The 12,371-nt window shown below is 32.9% G+C and overlaps 1 protein-coding gene across 2 annotated transcripts in view; it reads right to left on the reverse strand.

The window, feature by feature from the left end:
- LOC137926799 (semaphorin-1A-like) overlaps positions 1-12,371 on the reverse strand; it is a 117,468-nt gene that overhangs the window by 25,365 nt on the left and 79,732 nt on the right. Inside the window, exon 1 of one of the 2 annotated variants that reach the window (XM_068770500.1) lies at positions 3,209-3,518. The exons of the other annotated variant lie outside the window; for it this stretch is intronic. The gene's annotated coding sequence lies outside the window, so the exon portion shown is untranslated. Of the gene's footprint in view, positions 1-3,208; positions 3,519-12,371 lie in introns of those variants that run through there. 2 annotated transcript variants of the gene reach the window in all.

Raw genomic sequence — 12,371 nt, forward strand, 5'->3', positions numbered from 1 at the left:
TTTCCTTGATACGATGACTGTATGTACTTCTTTTTTTGGAGGCAGAATTCGAAGCCTCGGCCTCCCCTACAAATAAAAGACTTACCCCCAAAAACTCGAAAAATATATCTTTAGGTTCACATAATTCTCATGCCTTCAGCATTAATATGACAAAGCCAATGCTAGTGATAACATAAAATCTACAATAATTTATAAGCCTTATCAAATAACCAACAAGATATCGTTGTAATGTGTAATATACATGAATCCAGGTTAGAGTTCCGAAAAGCCAACACGTTTTATATTTCACTCTAATGCTATGTTTTTATATTTGGATATTTTGACAGGAATAACGTTTTAATTTTCTTTTCAATGAATGCAGATCATTCCAATCCGAGTATTACAATACTCTTCAACATTAAATATATGGCAGTAATCTTAAAGATCAAAGATATTACATAAATTCGGTTTCTTTTAAAGATTTGCAAACTTCTTCGCATCTTATTGCACGCTCCAGTGAACCACGATTTTAATCTACAAGAATTATGTTAAATGAAGATTCTGTTTAGATACCTCGTAGAAAGTAGAAAGAACCATAAAAATTTTACTTCAGTTGTCTATGTGGAAAAAATCCTATAAATGCAAAAATTTCGTTATTAATTCATTATTACGACAGTCTTATTATAAGAAAAGTGTAACAACTTATCTTTCGTTATATTTCTTTTCTAAATTTTGGTTCAAGTTACAAAACTGTCGCAGCATGCTATATGTACATTAATGTGTATATAGACTAGTTAAAACCGATTGTGCTTATAAAACATCAAATCAAATGTCGAATACTTTTATTTTAAAATTGATAATTACAAAACATTCACCGACATTATCTTTAATTTGGGTACGGAGATTTCAATTTTAAATTTTTATTTTGAAAGTTTTTTAGTTTACTTATGTGTAAGGTTGACATACATTAAGAATTAATAAATTTCATTTAAAAATAGTAAATGTTGATTTGCTATCCGGTCCATTTATGTTAAAAAAATTTCACCCACTTAAATAATCAATTGCTATTTAAAAGTAGGTATAATGGCTACTCCAACAAAGATATTAAGAATATGAATTTGTAAAAGAACTTTAAAATAAATCGTAATATTTATTATTACTTAATTAGGCATTTCGATAGGATTATTCGTTTTGTTTTTTATTGTATTATTTAGTTTGGTTTTGAGGCCAGATCACGTGACTTTGTTACTAACCTATATAAATATTAAAATAACTGATACTTTTAAAATGCATAACGTAATTAATAATTAGTTAAGCAAAAGTACAGTTTCGTAATTTGTCGTTCTGGTCCATCTGGCATTTCCATTAACTATATACTATGTTATAGTGACGCATGCGTAATTACGTAGGATGTTGATAATGTCATTCATTCAACGGATCCTCGTTTACTAACTCGCGATGTTGTTTAGACTATTTATAAACAATAACATGGTCAAACAGATCCATTCGCAGGCACATATCATTATTTAATTACGTTTATTGTTCATTGAAGATATTTTAAGAAGACTCAATAGCTTTCAAGAATGGATGTGTTTACTTGAAATTAAAACGTACTTTATTGTCATAGATATGATGTTCGGATTCATATTTTTACATTGAGTAAAAGTTTTTGCTAAACATAGAAAATATTTTCAAATCAAAAATAAAAGTGGAGTTATATGGAAAATATATATATATTTAAGAGGAAAAAGTCTGAGATTTAATTATTGCATTTCTGATTCCATTGAATATACGTTTACATGCCTGCTTGTGCGGATGTGACAAAAATACACTATTTGGCGTGCAGGTAGAAACCTCAAAAAATTATTCGAATTGTTTATTTATTTAAGTAGTAATTAGTCAATTATTTTTGACCATAAAGTAGTTGAATGTGGGCGTTAATACGGCATTATTATATTATTTTTTTTATTAAAAAGAATGAACTAAAAGTTGTTTAAATTATTAAAAGAGTATTTAATTAGATTTATTAGCAGAAGTCAAATATACTATAGTATCTGGCATTAAATCTTCCATATCGGAAATATAATTTTTTAATTAGGACAATTTTTAATACTCTGTATATTTATAAAGAAGGAGAAGAACTGGGTTTTTAAGACAACACTGTATAAAATTGAACTCAGTCGTCGTTTTTTGCCGTGTCTTATAATATTCAACCCGATGTGACTAACCAAATGCCGGAACCAAGCACTATACCCATGATTTTCAACGCGTATGAACATATTTGGAAAGTGTAACGAACACGTTATTTTTTCAACTTTGTTTTCACTTTTATAGTTATTTGAACTTATCAGTAAATGATTACAAATTAATTATCTGTGTAGTTTAAAAAACTAGTTAACTACTAAACTACTAACTAGTAAACTAGGACCATAAATAAATATACGATTTGTTACTTATGACTGCCACTAGATGTCGTTGCCACAAGTCGTCGATGTGATATGCGAGGTACGCATATGGGACCTAAATTTTAATATTTGTTAATGTTGGTCTCAAGTTCAAAACTATTAATTCTTTATAACTCTAATATAATAATATTTATCAATTTCAACTGTTTGATATATTTAAATATGATTACTTATAATACATCTAGTTCTAAATTCAAACAACTTGAGCTTTGTTTAATCCTGCTTCAATTTGTAATAAAACAATAACTTCCGAATTAATAAAAAATATTTTAGTAAAATAATTAAGATTTAAATTGAATGGGTGTTTGGTACCAGTATTGGCTGGATAACTCGAAGAGCGACACGACCAAATTACTTGCCGTGTTCCTAATGCAACCACAATTTCCGTTTTCATTTCAGGACAGTAAACTTCATGATATTGTCTTTTTACTATTGCTATAAATTCATCTTTTTGTAATATTATTACAATAAATTAAACTTCTTAAAATTAAAAAGGTAATTATACCTATATTCTATAAAAACTTCTTTGGGTTAATATTAGAAATTTATTTGTATTAATTGGATAAAATTTTGTTGGGATGCAATGAAAAATTTGTTAGTGAGGCATGGGTAAATATCCCAGAATATTAGAACGGATGGTAAGCGTGGGTGTGTCAACAATACCCGCACACTCCATCGCGCCCCTACACGATACAACTTTTTGTAGAAGCGAGCTCACGCTTCACTACTATGTTCAATAATTTTAGAATCCAAATTAGACTCACCGAAGTTGATTTTTTAAAAAAGTAATCCAATCAAAAAAACTTCCACTTTTAATTCACGTACTTTCAAAGCACTATTTATATAATAATTACACAGAAACTTTTGATGTAGTTATGAAGAATTTTACACGTTCACACAAGAATCACATAACAAAAACGTGTCACACAGAAATCTCCCAAGTAACCGGTTTCTGAGAAGTAGGAGAGTGTAACGTAACAGTTTGTTTTATGCGGTGCAATGTTTACAGTGGACGCCGTACTAAAAGCCGCGCGGTCAACACCACAAGTCAATACACATGCAACACAGCCGACGTCGGCGGCGGCACTAGCGAGCGGGGCAGCTGCGAGGTGCGGGGCGCCCTACAAACTTGCTCGACTAGCTTTTCTATCTCTTTCATAACATGCGCGCGCGTCGTTGCCACGCTCACCTCACGTTATAAGCGTTGCCAGTTTTACGTCGTTTTTTGTTTTGTGTTGACGCTTTTAAATGAGGGGCCATAAAATAGAAATGTACTTTGTCGATTGGGAAGGGTAATAACAGAGCTAGAGATAGATTTTATGTATGAAGAAACTAAGACAAACGATATTTTCAATAAGAAAATCTACACTTTTATGTATTTGTATTTGGAGCTTTTATTTACATACATACGTTAAATTTTAATTACGAAAAGTAATGAAGAAGTAATAAAAGAGCGAAGCAACAATAAATTGCAATATCACGAAAAACTTTTTTTTACCATGCCATCCATATTTAAAAACTTGTATTCATTGATAGTCTTTTAAGCTCTTAGTACCAAACAATTATATAACAGCGAAAAGTTATGTTTTCTTTATATTCAGTAATACACATGAGAAGTAAACATATAGTTTGTAGAAATTGTGTGTTTAACTTTTATTACCGTATCATATAAGTACTGGCTGATCGGACAGACAACTGACCTGTCTTAGCTATGTACAACCAATAAAATACCAATAAAATACCGAAATAGGTATTTAAAAAACCAATTGTTTATTGCACGTTTTTTGATAACCAACATTGTTAGTTATATTTTTAGTGCATATATAATATTAGTGCTCTTCCAGAACGGGAACAAGTGACACCGGCCATGTGAAAAATATGAATTTTCAAGATCGATGCCACAAATATTTAACAAAAGCCCTTCCGGTTTTTTTAATGACATGGCAAATGCAAACCGCTTTGGAAAGTGCATTTTGCCATAAAAACAAAATAATAGGAAACTTATAAAAAAGGAAGAATGAAATCGTTAAGTATGTTCTCAAGTTATATCGTGAAAACAGGAAATATAATACTTTTATATTTTTATTTTATTCATGTCAGTCGATAGATGCCCAATAATTAGATTCACAATAATAATAATTAAGATTAATTATTCAGAGTTACATAAAGATTGGTCTTATTCTGTCGTCACAAAAATTTGACCATAATTAATCTCTCTATTAGCGCCATATTATTTATAATAGTGCCATAACTAAATTGTGTGATATGGCTAGTCTAATTAAATGAACAATTTTAAAGTTTAGAGTAATTTTTAAATACTAAAGAGGTTATCCTTTACCATATTTTTGTAATTATTTTATATCGGTCATTAGATTTGATGCCGTATAATATCGATTAAATATAATAACGTTAATTAAGATTATATATTTCTTGTAAATGCATTTATTACATTTATACCTAGACTACAAAGACCGAAGTATTCGAGCTTAAGTAAAATCCTTATCAAAGGACTGGCAGACAAGGAATATCACACAGAAGTGAAGTGTATAATATGGACTGGCTGGTATATTAAGATATTTTGACGAACTTGTACGTATTTTAGTACTTCGATAAGTTAATATTCTTAACTCTTAAAATAATAGTTTATGTAGCAATAACACTTTATAGACACCGTTTAGTCGTAATACGAGTTTATAAGAAAGATTCAACTGTAAGTGTAGCCACAATTTAACAAGAAACAAAGTATTTTTGGTGACGTTTCTTTCCTCTTTCTTGTGAATAATATATTACAAAAGATAAGCAAAAAGAGGCCCAAGATGTTTGATAGGCGGAGCAGGTAGCTGGCACGCCGTCCGTCCCGTGGGTTAACGCCAACATTTGTTTATCGCATCTGTCTACGTTAAGTTGTATAGAAATTTACCGTAAAGAATCACACGAGGAACTCTTATTTTGTTTTCTATTCAATCACGGCCAACTTTGATTACATATAGCGTGCTATGTGAAAAAAATTATGACGCTTAGTTATGTATATAATATTATACATATAGTATATTTTCACATAGGCCACGCGTCTCACTGGTTGGTCATTTTTTGGGTAGGTAACAGCAATCTACCAAGTCGAGGTACGGTCCATGAGTCGGAATGCTAAACGTGTATAATCAACGGGTGACAGTCCAGGCTGTGGTATTCTCGTGGGAGCCTTTGAGTCTAGTCACTTCTAACATGAGCCATCTCTCACTAAACCATTTAAGCCATTAGGACACCCAAAACGTTCATCGGAAACGTTTCTTACAACGCACATGGAAGTGAGACATCATCCTGTTGCCTAACTGGAAAGTGTGGTTTTCATATCTAATACAAACTTTAATCAAATTATAGACTTTTTGCCGTATCGTTAAACTGAACATTAAGTCAGTAATTTTAATTTTATGTATAAATAACCGCGTAGTAGATTTCATAATCTTGGCTTAGCCCGAATGGTGGCTCGCTAGACTATCTGTGTAGTATCACTGTAGTAAACCATAAGCGTTAAGAAAAGTAATATAACAAATAATGTTATTGGTATATGAAAAAATTGTAAATAAAAGTGAGAACCTTTTTTTCCAAATTTGTTGTATACATATTTTATAAAAGGTTATAACTTTTAGGCGAGATGTATCACCGAAATTACATGAAGTTGGTGTATTCTTGCTCCGAATTACGTTATCTGATATGGAACGGTTTACGATCTCGCCGGAGCCCATTTGCATATCAGAGGCGGCGCGGTACGTAGCGCTACAAGTCTGAGAGACAATATATTTCAACGTAAGACGACGGCGCTATCTTCTACTCTTGTACAGAACTGGGGCGAGAAAGGTGCGGGTATTTGGCGTTTTGCCATAGAAAAATTTAAATTATTTATTCGTGTAAAAAAGTATCAGCCATTCATAACATTGAAGTACTGAGATTGATTTGTAAATATTTTTAAGCATGTTCTTATTTAATGGTTTCAAAAATTGCTTTTATAATTTCTGTTTATAGTCCATGCCAAAACATAATAAGATATTTAATTTTTATGTAATTAATTTTAGACTTATCACGCGTCATCGGTAAATTTATTATAAAAAAAATTAACACGGGTTTTTGAATAATCCCTAAATTCTTTGAATATTATAAAGTACAGTATCACTTTGATAAGTTGAAAATTGTTATCTTCGGTCGGTAAGTGAGGGTAGAGTGAGATATCGGCTAGATGAAGCTTTGCTAACGACACCGAGCGACGTTTCACTCCGAGAGCTTCGCCTTCTTCGCACACTGCACAGATAAGGCAAAGCCCGCCATTTTTCATTACATTCTTACAAAGGTCCAATTAATACCTTATCTCTGTAATAAGATGAGAGTAAAACGCGAGCAGTCATTTAAATTCAGAAACGAAGTCATTAGTTATTAAAACGTTACGCTCAAAGGGTTTTCTGATAGTGAATTTTATATTTCCGTCAAATTATCAGTATCGTTTAAATAGTTTGACACTTTTGATAAGACATAGATTTTGGAGTCATGTGCAATAATGAAAATGATTAGATTAATCAAAATTTTAGAGAGGAAAGAAGAGAAAGGAAGAGAAGAATTTAAGGGAAGTTTATCTAAGGAAAAAATTCTAAATTTTGCGGACTTATCAAAAGAAATTTCAAGACGTTTCTTATGAGTGACGAAACGTATGTAGTGTATATTTCGGCGACCGACCTATAAAAAAATAAAAAATCAATACACATCACCACATTTGTGGGGAAATAATTTCCTAGTGGTGTTCATAGGTGTTCCCCCAGAAAGACTGAGCATTACTATATTATTAAACAGCCAATATTTATCGCTCGAAATGGCAGTATTTAAGTCAATTACAGGACACTTATTTATGATGTACTGTACTGGTATCGTACATAAAGTTTAACTTGTTGACAGTGATGATTTAAAAGGAAATGGAGCACGGCATCCTCGCGTTGGACATCTGAACAATGTATTGTGCTTGCCACGCTAATGGGCGTGTAATTGGTACGAGGTCAGCCGCTCCTCTCTAGGGTTAGCAAGCTAGCTCGCTAAAAAAGAAATTTCGTTAAACTCTTGGGTCCTAATTTGTGTCGGAAACTTGTTAACCCGTTTTTCATAAGTTAGCGAGTAGAGCTGTATGTCGCAACTATGTGTATTAATAAATTATCAATCAGCAAAGACAATGTTAAAAATAATTATTTTCATTAGTTCGATATTATTGCCATCAAATTTTTCCTTTACGAAATCACGCAGGCAACACGCAGTTGCTCTGACTGTTGGAATAGAAATCTCCGAACTTCTTCCGCCATTTCATCTCGCAGCGCTAACACTTACCGAAGTGGTAGTGAATAGTACTCGACCAAGTAGTAGTTCAACATTCCTGGGTGTTCTTGAGTTGGAATACTAAACGGGTAGCGAGTGACAGCCGAAGCCGAGACCCTCTCACAGGGAACTTTGTGCCTGGTGACTCCATGGAACGTCCGCTCGAGCGATATGAGAGCTTGTCGGCCTCCTAATCTAGTAATTAAAGTACTACGTAACGGTCTAGGCCAGGGCTTCTACAGAAGGTCTCCCTGTAATGATACCATTTACTGCACATTACTAATTTGTACATTGTACCTGTTTTCAGAGATCCCGGTCACTTCGCGTCTATGTAAAAAAATCGGTGGTGATATGTACCAGATCGTCCCTTGAAATATCATCATTCATATATCACATGAAATACATTTATGTAGTTTATTCGTCTTGTGCTGTTTAAGCATGAGTATGTTTCACACAACTGTCGCAAATTGAATTCACAAAAGTAAACAGTGTTTACATTTACCTGTAATTGTTCAATTTTAGTATGTTATGGCTAAATATTTAAGGGTTAGAGTAGGTAATTGGTTTTCATCCTGTCCTAGGTTATACTGGGGTCTCTCTCGACAACTACGTCCCATATCCCTTCATACGCTTGCTCCCGACCGTAACAATCAATTATACACGCAATTAATTCCTGTTACGATTTCAATAAACACCGGAACGTATTCCGTGTGGTAATGGACCATATTAATGTAGTGCAAGTTGCCGAGATAAACGAATGCACTTCATGGTTTCATAAATGAAATTTTATGAGGGTAAGTGCTATGACGAAATTTATGGATCTTGGATTATATTGAGACCTATGATGAATGAAAATTACAAAATTGTTATGCCAGGGTCCTGTTCATTTAAAATATAGATAACTTATTTAATTATCATTATATACTAATCACATTTATAATTCACTAATTAAATATGAAATGCCCGTTGATGTATTAGTAAAATTAAATTGAAAGTTCTTGCATAAGATTAACGGATATATTCACTGATATCTTAGATGCATGCCGTGTAATGAATTGTATGATTTTTGGGTGTGAAAAAATTATATTAAAAATGCTAAATTATAACATGAATCCTATCATGTGTATAAAACATTATAAGCTAATACATAAAGACAAAATGTTCTTAGTTACATCATCTTGTGTCCTCAATTGAGTGAGTTTAATATGGAATATAATCATATGCGTCGGTTGAAATAGCATAGAAGACGAGCGAGCTAAATGGTAGTGGGTTGATCTTTATGGAGCAGGAGATAATAGTGGAAAATAGCAAGGTACACGCCGAAGTCAGCTGCTACGTCCTTGTTCGGCGAGCGCGCAGGAAGTGGCTCATTGAGCCGCGGTGACCCGTGTCCATTGCCGCTCAACACCGAGCAATAAGCCATTACAATCATACTCACTCGGAAATAACGCGACAAATTTCCACAAGCACTTTGCACCCGTATCTCCATGCACAGAATTCATCCTTTCGTTAAATAGTACCCGAAAATCTTTCGCTACACTTTATGCTGACAAAGCGTAATATTTTAGTACGAAGACAGCGTGCGCGACATCGCAAAACGAGAACACTGCAAGGGATGTTAAAAAAAATAGTGGCTGCTTTTTAGCGGTGCAGAATTACGTAACAACGAATGTTGACTATTGTTGTTGTATCTTCATTCACAGCTCATTTGTTCCAGGCTTTTTTGTCTTTATAAAAGTACTCTACCATTGTCGGGGGATTTTACAACTACGATATGTCCACACAGTTTTTTTAAATTACCACTAGCTATTTTTTAAACATTCCTGAATTTCGATAACATTTCTCGTATTTGGCCTGGAAATGTTATAATACACGATTGAGATTTAAAATTATTATTTTTACAATTTAAAATTAGAGTATTCTTTATTCGGTTCGTTTATATTATTCTTTAAAAAGTTCATTGCTGAGGTAGCAAGGGGTGCGGTGTAGTCAGGACGTGCACAAGACGTTGGAATTATCTTTACACGACGTCATGCACCGTTGATTATCTCCCACGCGAAACGCGGCCTCTTATCATGACAATTAAATCGCATTGACCTCTCCTGACCGGATCCTTGTCGCCTCTTTGACTTAATAAAAGAATCCGTTGTTAAATTTTTAATACTAAAAACGAAATATTGTTATTAAAATTGTGCGAATTTCAGATATGGCATTAAATATTATAAGATAAATAACGCTTAAAATTAATGGAGAACTGAAAGATAAAATTAAAATAAAATATTTCGTTTATTGTAATTTTTTTATTTTGTCTTCTAAAATTCCTAATATATTATAAAAATATTATAAAATTCAAACGAATGCAATTATGCAATCGGTTGTATCAGAATATTTTGAGATTCAGTTTCAATTTTATGAGTAAAGGAATAACCTCTAACCAAAGACAATTGTAATCATTCATTCGACTTCCGTTTCCTCCGAGGAACTGTACGATTACAATCGATCTCAGGTATTGAGTGTGAGAAAACAACGTTAAATAAGTCGCGCGGTCGTGGGATTATTTTTAAAAAAAGAACAAAAGTGGCTTTGGAGATACAAAATGCAATTTCTCACGTACACATATTGCGTACACATATAGGGATTTTTTGTGATACTACACATGTCGGAGTTAGATTGTTGCTAAAACATAAGCAAAAGATTATAGCTTTATCTTGCAAAAATTATTCACACGTTAACAATGGATGGCCAACCCAAAGATTCTCACATTATTATCGATGTACGCTGCAGTGGCGTTTATATAACTACTAAACTCACAAATACTAAACTAAACTCGCAAATATAAAAGTTAAATTAAGTCTTACAATGTCTTAAACTTGTGACAAATTGGTAAGACCTGTTTACACTGATATGTAAGGTTATTCCACACAACACTGAGGCAACTTAGACGAGATGAAATATTATTGTGATAAATGATAACACACCGTCTCCAAATTGTGGAAGATTTCGAATTCACTTGCCGGCATGTTAATGTATTTATCTGTATTATGATGATTATACCCGTCAAAAGCGTAAGAAATACTTCTCACAAATTTAGGGAAAAATAATAATGTAACACAATATTTGTTTATTTGTTGAAAAATGTAAAAAATTTTTAGCATATCAATTCTGGAAAATATATAACAACAAACAAATAAAAATTTTGGAACTATTTTCTACCTACCTATAAATAAGCAAAAACTAGAATATAAATGTTGAAGTAATTTTCGATATATAGATGGATCAATCACGAAAAAGTTACGGGATCGACAGAATTGCTAACTTTGAATTTATATATAGATCGCACGCTTTGATGAATTATGTATCAAAGCGGGGCGTTTCTTTTGTAATTTTAATTTAAATGGAAAAAACACAAGGATTGTACATTGGATTATATATGACTAGATATGTACATTGCGTGTACCACTAATGCGGTAAGTAAGTAAGGCGTTTCCTAGCAGAAGTCCATCCTAAGTAAGAAAAGGACCAATATTTAGCCACTTCCGCACATGCAGTGGTAGTCGTGCAACAAAGTGCGCGGCCGCCAGCCCGCTGATAAATGCGTATGCGCAGAAGTTATGTTACACCGATTAATGCCAGGACTCTGTGTTTGGTTCTGGTTTCTACTTCAGAATCTTAGAGCTCCAACGGCCATCTGTTTTGCACGGTATAAAAGCTGTCCACCGCCACTTTAGCTTGCTAGTTCGCTGGGCTATGTCGATTACTTTCGTTCTTCTACGAATCTCCTAATTTCTGATTCGACCTCGCAGAAAAATCTAAAGCATAGCCCTCTCCATGGCTCGTTGAACTTGCCAAGACCTAGAGAGTATAGGTGCAAGTACATACTATTTAAAAATAGTAACGCATGTATCAATACTACACATGTCGGAGTCTTTTTGACTGTCAGTGAAAGTAACCTTTAAAATTATTTTTACTTTATATTTGAAATCACCCGTTTAAAAAAGCGTAACCACGTTGATTGTATGCAAATAAAGTTTATTTTTATGTTTTTATCAGTAGTTCTCATTGTTTGTCTATAGCACATTTTGTAGCTAAAAATAAGACTTGCCATTAAACAAAATAAATAATGAAAGTTATTCTTTCTTTAGTTTGAATAGATTAACTGTTAGTTTTGAATAGTCACAGACTGACAGATTAGTATTTAATATTTTTTTCACTTTAAACCAAAACATCTTTCTTGTTAGGGATTAACCAAATAAACTAGTGTAAATTCTGAATGCGTTAGCTAGTACGCAAACGGTCGGCCACTTCGCTCACCAGGAATATTGTTTACTTTCCCCGTTTAGCTCGTTGCTAACATCCGTGAAGTAAACGTTCTGGAAAGATTCTAAATAATCCATGAATATTAGTTTTAAATAGAATGGCTAATCTCTTTCATGTTAAAGTGTACGTACGTGAGACTAGAGCCGGTAAAGCGAAAAGAAAAAAAATAATTTTGTTTATACATATCTATGTGGTTATTGAAAGCTCTGTATGTTAAGGAAAAATGTACCGTTTAGGTAATGTTCTATATTTGTTGTTACGTAT

The sequence above is a fragment of the Battus philenor genome, unplaced genomic scaffold, assembly GCF_028537555.1.
Source record: "Battus philenor isolate CCGP_79_NKW_IND1 unplaced genomic scaffold, ilBatPhil1.0.hap1 SCAF_3, whole genome shotgun sequence".
NCBI lineage: Eukaryota > Metazoa > Arthropoda > Insecta > Lepidoptera > Papilionidae > Battus > Battus philenor.